Source organism: Hyperolius riggenbachi, chromosome 4 (assembly GCF_040937935.1).
Source record: "Hyperolius riggenbachi isolate aHypRig1 chromosome 4, aHypRig1.pri, whole genome shotgun sequence".
In the NCBI taxonomy this organism is placed as follows: domain Eukaryota; kingdom Metazoa; phylum Chordata; class Amphibia; order Anura; family Hyperoliidae; genus Hyperolius; species Hyperolius riggenbachi.
In genome coordinates, this window is record NC_090649.1 from 445178689 (window position 1) to 445193457 (window position 14769).

The following is a 14769-nucleotide window of genomic DNA, read 5'->3' on the forward strand; positions in this document are numbered from 1 at the left end:
CCTGGGGCACCGGAGGTGGGGAAGAGCCCCTTGTCCATGGATTGGACAAGGGCTCGGGGGGGGGGGGGGGAGGCTTGGCCGCCCCTCCCCCCCCATACCATGGACCATGCGGGCTGATATAGCTCAGGGTGCGTAGCCCCAGTCGGCCGGGGCTCCACATTCTGGCTGTCCCAGCCTGCATGGGGGACAAGGGGGGTTACAGAGGCTCGGGAGAGGGGACCCCACTTCGGTTTTTTTTTCAGATTTCCCACACTCAGCACATAAAAATAATAAAATATATATATATATATATATATTTTTACCACTTAATGACCACGGTCAGCTGATCGGCGGACCTAAGTGTTAAGTGGTTTTACATGGAAACTTTTCTATGTCAGTTCACGGAGGGTGCCTCCGTGAACAACCTGCGAGCCGCCAATCGCGGCTCGCAGGTGAAATGTAAACACGCGGGGAAGAAATCCCCGCTATTTACACCATACGGCGCTGCTGCGCAGCAGCACCGTAAAGGAGATCGTCAATCCCCGGCCTCTGATTAGCCGGGGATCGCCGGCAGCTGATAGGCTGAAGCCTATTAGAGGCGGTGCAGGACGGATCTCCATCCTGCGCCACCCAGGGGAAAGAGGAGAGGGAGGGAAGGGGAAGGAGGCGGAAAATCGCTGCGGAGGGGGGCTTTGAGGAGCCAACCCCCCCCCCCGCTGATTGCAAATAGCCGGCGGTGATCAGAGCCCCCAGCAGGACATCCCCCTAGCAGGGAAAAAAGGGGGGAAGTCTGGTCGCCCTGGCTGTCTGCTGATCTGTGCTGTGGGCTGGAGAGCCCACGCTGCACAGATCAGCGCAAACAAGCTCGGACTTACGAGGCCACAAGTATGAAAAAAGTTAAATACCATTTCATAATCCAGATCCATGGAGGACGCCATCTGCGCCCTCCCGTTGATTCCACCATGGCACCCGCAGTAATAACGGCCCCGGTCGGGTCCCAACCCCTCCAAACGGGTCGGGTTCTTATCCCCCCCTCAATATGGCCGCCACAGATTGCCACGGCTGCGCAGTCCGCATAGACGTAAATGCGGCTGCACAGCTCTAGGGCCTCCTCCCGATGCGTCCGATGTATGCGTGCATATTGATGACGCGGCAGGAGGAGGGCCTAGAGCTGCGCAGCCGCAATTGCGCCTATGCAGACTGCACAGCAGCGGCAATCTGTGGCGGCCATATTGATGGGGGAATGAGAACCCGACCCGTTTGGAAGGATCGGGGCCCGACCGGGGACGGTATTACTGCGGGAGCCATGGGGGAATGAACGAGAGGGCACGGATGGCGTCCTCCATGGATCTGGATTATGAAAAGCTATTTAACTTTTTTCACATTTATGGCCTCGGAAGTCCGTTAAATATTGTTTCCTGCTATCTTTTTAACATATCCTGCAAATTTGGTGTTGCTAGGATGTAAGGGGCCTTTGCTATTAACTGCTAAAGTCGGCGGGTGATGATAACCAACCGGAATTATAGGGGTGCAAAAGTGCTGAATTCTGCCATAGGCTTCCATTAGGCTCCCTATTTCACTTTCCAAAATCGCAAATCTTTTCAAAGGGCAATGGCTCAGCAGTACCAAATTTTGTAGCATTGTAGGGACTCTTAGGGGGATCATGACTGGTGAGTTTCGGGCCCCTAGGCCAAAGAGGTCATAGCCTAGGGTCACAAAAACTTGTTTGTTTGGGCAATGTCAATGGTGGAAATTCTGACGAACATAAATCGCAGCCATGGTCGTTAGCAACGTCTGAATCTCACGACATGTCTCATGCAGGTAGAAGGTATATTGTTATACTTGGAATCCAAAGATGGGTTCCCTACATCTCTGCAAACCAGAGTTACAGGGGTGCAAAAGTGGTAAAATACCCAGTAGGCTTTCATTGGCTCCCTATTTCACTTTCCAAAATCTCAAATCTTTTCAAAGGGCAATGGCTCAGCAGTACCAAATTTTGTAGCATTGTAGGGACTCTTAGGGGGATCATGACTGGTGAGTTTCGGGCCCATAGGCCAAAGAGGTCATAGCCTAGGGTCACAAAAACCTGTCTGCCTTTTATAAGGGGGGGGGGGGGGGGCTCCAGGAGGGAGTGTAGCCTGATTGGCTACAATGTGCCTGCTGACTGTGATGTAGAGGGTCAAAGTTGACCCTAATGATGCACTATGGGGGCGAAATCAAACTTCCGGAAAACTACCGAAGTTCACCAGGAACCGTTCGCCGGCGAACCGTTCGAGCCATCTCTGATTCTTGGTAAAGGTACTGAACAGCCAGCAGAAAAAGTCATTTTAAAAAATAGATGTAAGCTATAACAATGGTAGAGAAAGAACCATCGAAAGTTGATAAGGCAGTCAGACATTACCTGATACCACTGAGGAAGAGCAATCTGGCCATGGTGTTTGCGGTTAGTTACACAGTGAGTCTGGTCTGTCAGTGTGAACCAGTACACTAATTACACTCCCTGATTGATGTATACACACGCAAGATGTTTTAAAGCACTTTAGGCCTCCAATTTAGCATGCAATTTGATTTCTGACCTTAAAGCAGTAGGATCAGCCATATTAGGCCAGGGAAAAAAAACACATATATAATTAGATAAATACTTCTACTTATATAACACATGTATTATACTGTCCACGTTTTGATTTCAGTAAATGTTATATAGTAAATTACGAGAATTCTGTTCCTGGTGGGGGCCATGTCTTTTGCCCACAGTTAAGGCTAACTCGTGATGTCATTTCTGCCCTTTACTTTTTTTCTTGTCTCCTCCAATCGCTGAGTCGCCTCAGCCTTGCTTGTAAACACAGGTGAGTAGGGGATTAGGTTTCAGATAAGAAGCTGGCAGGGAAATAAAGGGAAGAGGAGGAATAGATTATAGATAAAAAGAACCCCCAGCATGCAATTCTTTGGCACGACTACTAAAGGGCCAGTGTTCCTTAAGTATGTGATAACTCCAAATCATAACAGCAGAAAAAGTTTTGAAAGTTTTGAATGCAGGATTAGCATCTTTATCACTTAATACACTCAGACCAGTTGCTGTTGAAATTTGATTTTTATGGTGACGATACCGCTTTAAAACGCTGCTGTGCGTCAAATCCAGATTTTTTTCCCCGGGACTTTTGGCATGTATCCCACCCTGCCATGCAAAAACTCAGATGTTAGACCCCTTGAAACATCTTTTTCATCACTTTTGTGGCCAGCATAAATGTTTCTAGTTTTCAAAGATCGTCTCCCCATTGAAATCTATTGCGGTTCGAAAAGTTTGCGCGAACCAAACTTTTTGCGGAGGTTCGCGTTCGCGGTTTGCGAACCGACATTTGGAGGTTCGAGCCATCTCTAATTGCAGTGGGCCATTTGCAGTTGTCTTTCAATGCTTTGTAACCTACATTATATGACCCTTCATCCTGGGATTGTGGTATACTTATTATATAGCAAATGCAGTCAGAAAAAAAGGATTGCTGCGTGCACCTTCCGTCAAGGGAATGATTTATTATCATCAATAGTGACAGCCGCTGCTTGAAAATACAGACATCCAAAACACTGTGCGTATAACAAAACAGTTCAACGTAGTATAACCATTTATCTTACGTATCCTTGGTGCAGGCTTAGTGGTATGGGAGGTGGGTGCAGGCACTGAAAGGTGGGGCGACGGCCGTTTCGCGTCTAACTGACGCTTGGTCACGCGTTCCACTGAAGTGAAGAAGTGAGTCTTCCGGTATATGGCGGAGTAAACCCCGCCCCTTCCGGGATCGTCACTTCCTTTGGTGCAAAGGTTGTAACCTAGGAGACTAAGACGCCTGTTTCCACATTCATTATGTAAACAGCCCCACCTATGCCGTTGCCATCCATATAGTAACACGCTGTCAGATTACGAGCAGCGCGTCACATTGATAGTCCAGGCGAAGCATATAGCAATGCTGCATATATTGAAGTTGCGGCATTCCGTAATATTTAAACGGAAGTCAGTAATACTTAGACAGTAAATGGCTGGAGGAAAATTAACCCCCTGTTGCCGCTTTATGCATGTTGCGGTTAATCACTACCGCAACTTCCCTTGACTGTAAGGATGGCCGGCTGCAGATGGGTGGCATCGAAGTCTCACAGGTTAAGACCAGGTGAACATAAATGTTGACAGTGAATTAAAATGATAAAATTGCTAGGAAGCATATCGTGGAATCACATCATAATATTGGTATCTAGCAAGGGGTGTAAGCATCCTACAAATTATCCAGACAGCCCAGCATCAGTTTTCTCTAGGGTACCAAGACTACTATGAGGTCAAGACAATCATCCCGTTCAGACAGGCAAAATCGCTATTTAACAGCAGAAGGGGCTGGTATAATCAGCCGTCCAGTAATTCACCATACATAGCTATATATTAATCAATTAACATTTAACATTTTACCAAATAACCGAGAGCCGCAGCTCTTGGTGGACAAAGACTAACTAGAGGTGGTCAGTATGGGATTACAGGGAAGGCTGAGTGTAACCCTCCCATCAGGGAATTTTAGGTGTGGACACTGTCATCTGTGTAAAAATATTTACACTAGAAAAACCATTCGTTTTCTTTCCCTTTATACGAACATTATACTTATTATATACACATGACCTTTTCTATAGCTTTAGCTTTGTACAGTCTTACATTTTTTTTGCCTTTGTGCCTTTTTTGACCACTTTAAAGCAGGTATTCTTTTGAAGTCCAGTCCTGTGTGCTAGAATACATATTTGTATGCCGCATGTGTTACCTCTGAATTACAGGCTGAAGTATCTCTCCAGTTTTGTGCCCACCTCTGTGCACTGATTTAAAGCAATATGTTCCCTTTGTGGGATATTTTATCTTCTATAAATTTTGAGATTTGCTGCACATCTGTTCTGTGTTTTCTCTGTGGGCGTGTTTATTGGTATAGTTATGTTTCCCTGAAAATAAAGCCGGACTGATGTTTACAAACATGCCCATATTTACATCAAAGGAACCTATAGGCACAGATGTTCTGGCACCTAGACTTTGCCCTTTACAAACCCCTGCAGCACCACAAAAGTGCTGGCTGGCCCAGCTGTCACCTCTCCTCTACTTCCTCTGCCTGGTGTTGGTAGCCACAGCTTAGTATAAGGTAGCCAGAGGTACCCTCGGTATTAAAGATAACCTAAAGTCAAAAAAAAAATGAGATTAACTCACCTGGGGCTTCCCTCAGCCCCCTGCAGACGATCGGTGCCCTCGCAGCTCCGCTCCGATGGCCCAGGACCCGCCGGCGAACACTTCCGGTTTGGCCGTCACCGGCCGACAGGCATGGGAACGCTGGCCGCAATAGCAGCATAGGGGGCGATATACAGGCTGGGAACGCGAAGAATCACTCGCGTTCCCATGCCTGTCGGAAGGTGACGGCAAAACCGGAAGTCGTCGCCGGCGGGTCCAGAAGCATCGGACCGGAGCTGCGAGGGCACCGATCGTCTGCAGGGGGCTGAGGGAAGCCCCAGGTGAGTTAATCTCATTTTTTTTTGCCTTTAGGTTCACTTTAAGTAGCTAGAGTATTCCCCCAGGCTGAAGGGAGAGAGACGACTGAGTAACCTCTCCCTTACGTTCCACTTGGGACTCTGAATAGGAAAGGAGGGAAGGAGGTACTGGGGGATAGTTTGAGACACCTTCCCATCATCAGGCGCCTTTAGGCACAAGCAGGGCCGGGCCGAGGCATAGGCTGGAGAGGCTCCAGCCTCAGGGCGCAGTGTAGGAGGGGGCGCACAATTCATTCAGCTGTCATTCCTAATTGTGTTTGAAGCAGAAAGAAATAAGAAAAGGGGATACATAGCAGTGACTGCAAGCCAGATAACTAGATATTAAGGTGTTGGGGAGGTTGTGGGCCCTGTGGCACCTCTTAGTCTAATAGCAATCAGTATGTGACGGCTGGGGTGGCAGGGATGGAGGGGCACACTTTGGTGTCTCAGCCTTGGGTGCTGGAGGACCTTGTTCCGCCTCTGGGCACAAGCCTGCAGAACAGGGGAAAGGCTAAAAATAATTATGGCAAAGCAATTTTGGCTCACAGTTTTCACGGTCTGTTGACTTGCGAATTTTTCTGTGTTTTTGTTTGTTGGATTGACAACTTTTGTTATACATTATTGTATGACCTGCTTATTGGAGTGCTTGTCCTTAGATTGTTTTCAGATCCTCACTGAGTTTATGGTTGTTGAGCATCGGCCCAAATTTTCAAGCATCACAGACTTCATCAAAGTAAACCTGAAGCTTCCAAAATCATCATCAACAACATCAACAACGCAGTGGATGGGGTGTCGGGACACCCTGGAAAGAAGAGACAAAACAAAAATCGGGAGCCCAAATGGTGTAGTATGTCAGGAACACTGAAAACAATATGATGATAAAAGGGCTACTCACAAAGGTGGGTTGCTGGGGGCAACCGACCACAGGAAGCAGGTGGAGATAATGAACCCGTCACCACCCGGCATGTCCTAGACTGGGACTGGTGGCGGTCGCTTCTTCTTTAAAAGACAATAACTGCTTCAACCATGGTCCTTTTTAAACTCTGCCAACCACAATGGTAAAAATGATAAATGAGGTGGCTTACCTCAATAAGGACTTTCTTACAGGTAAAAAGAGAATTTTATTTTTGCACAGGCAACGTGTTTCAGGGGTCTAAGCCCGCTTCCTCAGGCCAATAAGAGTGCCAGAGTATGTATATACTGGCTCTACATACTCTGGCACTCTTATTGACCTGATGAAGAAGGCTTAGACCCATGAAACATGTTGCCTTTGCAACAATAAAATTCTATTTCCTATGAGAAAGTCCTTATTGAGGTAAGCCACCTCATTTATCATTTTTACCATTGTTTTTAACTCAGTTTTATAAACCCCTGGGCGCTTCTTTACCCTCATTGAACAACAACAAAAACAAAAAACAGTAAATACCACTGTATAGGGAAGGTTCTGAATGCTCCAGAGGCTTCCCAGATCCTCCATGACTCCTCCGTTGCCAGCTGGGACCTTCTTACCTCTACAGCGGCCCCTATGTGGCAAGACTCCACCAAGTTGTCTCTCTCCACTGCTTCCTGGGACCACCTTTGCCTCTATGGGTGCTGGACCGGATAGAGAAGAGGCAGACAACATGGCTGAAGAGTGCACAAACAGTGCATCCACCACCTGCTGGGACAGCCAGTGAGTGATTAAAGAGGAACTGTAAGAAAAAAATTCCTCTAGGGGATACTGACCTCGGGAGGGGGAAGCCTCTGGAAAGGGCCGAGGCAGAGGCGAGAGAGGGTCCAGCCTCAGGGCGCAGTGTAGAAGGGGATTCACAACTCACTACGCTATTATTCCCCTATTGTGTTTGAAGCAGAAAGAAAAAAGGAAAGGGGATACATGGAAGTGACTGCAAGCCAGATAACTAGAGAGAGTCTTAGTCTAATAGCAATCAGTATGTGACGGGGGGGGTGGCACTTTGGTGTCTTGGCCTTGGGTGCTGGAGGACATTGTTCCGGCTCTGTCTCTGGATCCTAATGAGGCTTACCCCATCCTCTTAAACCTCAGGTATCCAGCGCTGGCTCCTCCGAAGGACAAGGTCACAAGGATGACGGCTGTGGGCGCAGGTGCAGCAGCGGCTGCAATATTTATTTTCCTCAGCACCAGCGCAGTAGCGGCTTTCCGAACGGGCTCTGGTGGAAATAGCCGGGACCGATTGGGTCCGCTCTACTGAGCAGGCGTGAGTCACCTGCACAGTAGAGCGGATCCAATTGGGCTCGGCTATTTCCAGGGGAAAGCCTCATTAGGATCCAGAAGCTTGAGGATCCTGAGGTAAGTATCCCAGGGGCAGGGGCGTAGCAATAGGGGTTGCAGAGGTTGCGACCGCATAGGGGCCCTTGGGCCAGAGGGGGCCCAAAAAGTCCTCCCTCAAACACAGTATTAGCTCTCTATTGGTCCTGTGCTCATAATAATAATCACTTCTACAGATACTTTGAATAGTGGTAATCATTAACAAACTGTTCCCCATCCCCTTCTTGCACCTCTGACACTGTAGTTGCCATTGGCAGGTTTTGGTGCGCCGCATAAATTGTTATGTATAGAGTGCTTGGGGGGCCCCATTGTAAAACTTGCATCGGGGCCCACAGCTCCTTAGCTACGCCACTGCCCAGGGGGTTGTTTCTTACAGATTTCTTTAAAGGGACTCCGAGCAGTGCAGAAACTATGGAAAGATGCATATCATTTTAAAGCTCTCTTTCTCCTCTTTCCAATGATATATAAACCGCCGCCCTACGCCTTTTAGTTTTCGCTATTTTCGCGATTGAAGTTGCCGCGGACGCGATTTCAATCGCGAAAATAAAGAAAACTACAAGGCGTAGAGCGACGATTTGGGTGTCGCCAAAAAGAGGAGAAAGAGAGCTTTAAAATGATATCCATCATTCCATAGTTACTTGTATTACACAGGACGACACTTTCCCCAGTGTCAGCAGCTCCATTCAGCAGAAAAAGTCGGCCTGTGTAATACAATGTAACTATGGAAAGATGGATATCATTTTAAAGCTCTCTTTCTCCTCTTTCTGGCGACACCTAAATTGTTTCCCTACGCCTTTTAGTTTTCTTTATTTTCGTGATTGAAATCACGGCCGCGGCAATTTCAATCGCGAAAATAGCGAAAACTAAAAGGCGTAGGGCAGAGGTTTATATCTCATTGGAAAGAGAAGAAAGAGAGCTTTAAAATGATATGCATCGTTCCATAGTTTCTGCACTGCTCGGAGTCCCTTTAATGCTGCTACAAGTGAGGGGGCCCCAGAGAGCAGTGGGGTAATAATGGCGGGGGGTTGGTTAGGGGCGCCCCGCACATGTTTGCCCCAGGGCCCCCTTAAACCGATAGAGGGATAGACTAACAGATAAAAACAGTGAAGCGGGTTGCGTTGAGCCTGACCCAGGCCGCCAAAGACTTAATGTTATTATGTCTATGGCCATGCAGCAGTGTAATTTAGGTGAAGGAATAGTAATTAACACTGCCTGGAATTTGGGCAGCAGCAGGGTGAGCCGTTATTTGCCAAAATGACGGGAGTGGGGGTGGGCAAGTATCCACATATGCAAAAACAGGAGATATAGATAGACAAATATATAGATATAAAATATAGCTCTTGCAATGAATAGATGTAGATAGAGAAACAGAACATGCACCATGACAGACATATATACCATACAATATATCATTCGACGCGGTCGTGGATCCCGCAAGGCACGTGGCGTCCAGCCGAGATGAAATGACAGGAAGTGATTCTGTATGGTGTCTGCCTCTCCTGCACTTGCCTGAACTAGCGATGATCTGATTACAGACGGCAGTTCCTCATCTCCTGATCTCAGCATGGGCTCCTCGGAGCATGGGCTCTGCACCCCGACTCTCATTACTGCTGCCGGGAGATGGTCCTGCTTATTCAGGAAGCTTCGGGGGCCCAGGCCTCCTGCAGGACGGGATTAATAGTTCAGCGTGTCCAGAGAATCCGTATCCAGGACAACCGCACTATACGCTTCCCCTTCTAGAGAATTCTGCTGCCACGCTACCACAGACCTAACACGAACATTGTAGAACATGTCAGATCATGGCACGTTCCGGTCATCTCCAGCAAGCCATGTCAATACGTGAACTGTGATAAAGACTAGTGTGTATTGTATACGTGGGTATTAGCGGCATGTCGGAAGCATTTGGAAGGGTTGGTTGTGCCCTGCTGTGCTTTGCATTTGTTTTGATCACAGTCTGTCCTAATATATGAGGGGGTACTGTATATTTTTGAACATCACCCAAAATTTATTAACGTATTTTCATGTAATTTTCTCAGTGTCATCACTGTTCCCTGAGTGCATGATATAGACAAAATCAGCTCTTTTGCCTCAATTCACTAAGGGCAGTTAGGTAAAATAATTTTGATCGGTAAAATACAGCATTTGATATTTTACACTTTTTTTTCCTCCAAATTCACTAAGAATTCCAGCATGCAGTAAAAGTTTGGTTATTTACGGTACAAACATGCTTCAATTCACTAACCCCTGCTCGGCAAGTCTCACTTACCAGCTGTGGAGCAGGCCAGGCAGGAAGCTGTGTGCATGAGTCGGAGTTTTCTTTCAAGTGCATCATGCCATCCTTTTAGATGTGCTGCAGCCACCAGAGGGAGCTCTTCTGTATGATAGAATACAGATTTTCACATCTAAAGGGATGCAGAAAAGCCTCCAAAAATGTCTCCTTCCCCTGCTCCTCTGTGGGAGTGAAGTTCCACCTCCCAGGGTTTGGGACCAAATCAAAGTGAGAAGCATGGCTGTGTGGCTCTCCCTACTGGCTGCCTGGATCCCCCTATTGGCTGTCTGTCAAAGTTACCACATGGAGAGTAGAGGTGGGCCGAACGGTTCGCCGGCGAACGGTTCCAGGCGAACTTTGGTGGTTCGCGTTCGTAGAGAGCCGGGAACTTTTTTTCAAAGTTCGGTTCACCCACAGACTTTAATGGCCGCCGACTTTAACGGTTAATAGCAAAGTCCCCTTACTTGGTAGAAACATTAAAATTGTTGGGAATGTTAAGTGGAATAGTGGGAACAAGAGGGAAATTTTTTTTTTTCAAAAAGACCTTATACTTTTTGAGAAAATCAATTTTAAAGTTTCAAAGTAAAATGAGCCGATTCATAAAAAAAGAACCGATTCATTAAAAAGAACCGGATGATTCAAGAACGTTAGTATAGCAGAGAATGCGTCCTGAGCAGGACGTGAAGCTGCCGGCTCCGCTGCTGTCTCTCCCCACCTGCCTGCACCTGTCACCCTCACCTAGCCTGGCATGCAGTGCACCCATGGGTGCCAGGCTAGGTGAGAGTGACAGGTGAGGAGGTGGGGAGAGACAGCAGGAGCCGGCAGCTATGCGTCCAAAAGGAGGCATTCTCTGCTATGTGGGAGGCGTCGGAGATCTTCTATCAACTTAATTGAAGATCGCAACATAAGAGGATACAGTTCGTTGGATCGTTTACCGTGGATATTGACGTGGGAAAACTTTTTTAAAGGTACAGGTAAGTATTTATGGTTAATTTAGAATAATAAAATACTTTTCTCGTGGTTGTGTTTTTATTTCATTTAACCCTTTGTGGAAATGGGTAAATGGTACTTTGTACCCCTATACTCATTTCTCCTGGGAGGGGGGTGGGCATCTGGGGTCCCCTTCTTAAAGGGGACTCCCAGATGCCACCATAACCCCCCCCCCCCGGGAGTCGTTGCCCCACCTCCTCCTGGGGCACCGGAGGTGGGGAAGAGCCCCTTGTCCATAGATTGGACAAGGGCTCGGGAGGGCCCCCCTGGAGCCCCTCCATAGGCTTGGCCGCCCCTCCCCCCCGGAGCCCCCCATACCATGGACCATGCAGGCTGGTATAGCTCAGGGTGCAAAGCCCCAGTCGGCCGGGGCTCCACATTCTGGCTATCCCAGCCTGCATGGGGGACAAGGGGTTACAGAGGCTCGGGAGGGGGGACCCCACGTCATTTTTTTTTTCATTTATTTCCCACACTCAGCACATAAAAATAATAAAAAAAAGTATATATATATATATATATATATATATATATATATATATATATATATATATATATATATATATATATATATACATACACATACACACACACACACACACACACACACATATATATATATATATATATATATATATATTATTTTTTTTTAAAGGACTTACGAGGCCACAAGTATGATGCAGATCCATGGAGGACGCCTTCTGCGCCCCCCGTTCATTCTGTCATGGCACCCGCAGTAATACCGGCCCCGGTCGGGTCCCGACCCCTCCGAACAGGTCGGGTTCTCATTCCCCCCTCAATATGGCCGCCACAGATTGCCGCGGCTGCGCAGTCCGCATGGGTGCGATTGCGGCTGCGCAGCTCTAGGTCCTCCTCCCGATGCGTCCGATGTATGCACGCATATTGATGACGCGGCAGGAGGAGGCCCTAGAGCTGCGCAGGTGCGATCGCGTCTGTGCAGACTGCGCAGCCGCGGCAATCTGTGGCAGCCATATTGAGTGGGGAATGAGAACCCGACCTGTTCGGAGGGGTCGGGAGTCGGGACCCGACCGGGGCCGGTATTACTGCGGGAGCCATGGGGGAATGAACGGGAGGGCGCGGATGGCGTCCTCCATGGATCTGGATTATGAAAAGGTATTTAACTTTTTTCACATTTGTGGCCTCGGAAGTCCTTTAAATATTGTTTCCTGCTATCTTTTTAACATATCCTGCAAATTTGGTGTTGCTAGGATGTAAGGGGCCTTTGCTATTAACTGCTAAAGTCGGCGGGTGATGATAACCAACCAGAATTATAGGGGTGCAAAAGTGCTGAATTCTGCCATAGGCTTCCATTAGGCTCCCTATTTCACTTTCAAAAATCTCAAATCTTTTCAAAGGGCAATTGCTCAGCAGTGGCAAATTTTCTAGCATTGTAGGAACTGTTAGGGGGATCATAACTGGTGAGTTTCGGGCCCCTAGGCCGAAGAGGTCATAGCCTAGGGTCACAAAAACCTGTTTATTTGGGCAATTTCAATGGTAGCGATTCTGACGTACATAAATCACAGCCATGGCCGTTAGCAACGTCTGAATTTCACGAAATGTCTCATGTAGGTAGAAGACATATTGTTAGACTTGGATTCCAAAGATGGGGTCCCTACATCTCTGCAAACCAGAGTTACAGGGGTGCAAATGTAGTAAAATCCCCCATAGGCTTTCATTGGCCCCCTATTTCACTTTCCAAAATCTCACACCTTTTCAAAGGGCAATTGCTCAGCAGGGGCAAATTTTTTAGCATTGTAGGAACTGTTAGGGGGATCATAACTGGTGAGTTTCAGGCCCCTAGGCCGAAGAGGTCATAGCCTAGGGTCACAAAAACCTGTTTATTTGGGCAATTTCAATGGTAGTGATTCTGACGTACATAAATCGCAGCCATGGCCGTTAGCAACGTCTGAATTTCACGAAATGTCTCATGCAGGTAGAAGACATATTACATAGTTACATAGTTATTTTGGTTGAAGAAAGACATACGTCCATCGAGTTCAACCAGTATAAAGTACAACACCAGCCTGCTCCCTCACATATCCCTGTTGATCCAAAGGAAGGCGAAAAAACCCTTACAAGGCATGGTCCAATTAGCCCCTAAAGGGAAAAATTCCTTCCCGACTCCAGATGGCAATCAGATAAAATCCCTGGACTCCTGTTAGACTTGGACTCCAAAGATGGGTTCCCTACATCTCTGCAGGTGGGGAGAGACAGCAGCGGGAGCCAGCAGCTTCACGTCCTTCCGAGGACGCATTCTCTGCTATACTAACGGCTCCTGAATGAGCCGGATCTTTTTAATGAATCGGTTCTTTTTTTATGAATCGACTTTTTTTTTAATTTAAAATCGATTTTCTCAAAAACTATAAGGTCTTTTTGAAACATTTTTTTTCCTCTTGTTCCCACTGTTCTTCTTAACATTCCCAGTAATTTTGGTGTTGCTAGCTTTTAAAGGGGCTTTGCAATTAACCATTAAAGTTGGCGGGGGTATATTTTCCCACAGTCAGAAGGAGAATTTACATTGAAACTTTAAAATTGATTTTCTCAAAAACTATATGGTCTTTTTGAAAAAAAATGTTTTCCTCTTATTCCCACTGTTCTCCTTAACATTTTCTGCAAGTTTGGTGTTTCTAGCTTTTAAAGCGGCTTTGCTATTAACTGCTAAAGTTGGCGGGCGCTTAATTTCCCCACGGTCAGAAGGAGTTACTTTAAAATTGATTTTCTCAAAAACTATAAGGTATTTTTGAAAAAAAATTTCCTCTCTTGTAGTCACTGAAAGATCTCAGGTGTTAGACACCTTGAAACATCTTTTCCATCACTTTTCTGGCCAGCAGAAATGTTTCTAGTTTTCAAAGTTCGCCTCCCCATTGAAGTCTATTGCGGTTCGCGGAAGTTCCTGCAAACCGAACCTTCTGCGGCAGTTCGCGAACAGGGTCCGCGAACCTTAAATCGGAGGTTCGGCCCATCTCTAATGGAGAGATGAGGCATTGGCTGCTAAGAGCTGGAGAAAAATACTGAACACTTTTGTTTGATTTATCTAATGCTTTAATCTTTGTGAATTGCAATTTCTTGACATTTCTTGAGGCAAGTACCGCACAAGTCGGTAATTTACCTCACTACCCTTTTCCATGAAATTAAGACCTACCCTAAAAATAAGCCCTAGATGGAATTTTGAGCATGCTTGAAATATAAGCCCTTCCCCAAAAATAAGCCCTAGCAGAAGTTAAAGAAGAGGAAGAGGCGGCCAGCCAGCAGGGAGACAGCAGTGCAGTGCCAATTGGGCACCAGTCCTGTCATCCCAGCACACAGCAAGGCAGAGCCGGCTCTAATGTGGAGCAAGAGGGGGCATCGCCCCCTCAAATAAATACAATGCCCCCTTAAGCAGGTGGGGTGGCAGCGGAGAGAAGAGGGAGCGATGGGCACAGCAGCGGGGAAGGGGGGACATCTTCCTCCCTTCCCTCACCTGGGGCTCCCCCTCCCTCGCTCCCCCCTCCAGATATGAGCGGCTGGCAGTGGGCGGCGGCAGAACACTTCCTATTCCGGTGCAGTAAGGAGATCTGTGAGCTGCTACTCTGGTCTAGTCAGTGATGTCACTAGACCAGAGTAGCGGTGCACTGATCTTCCTCCCGTGCCGGAATAGGAAGTGTTCTACCGCTGCCAGCCACTCATATCTGGAGGGGGGAGCAAGGGATTGGGAGCCCCA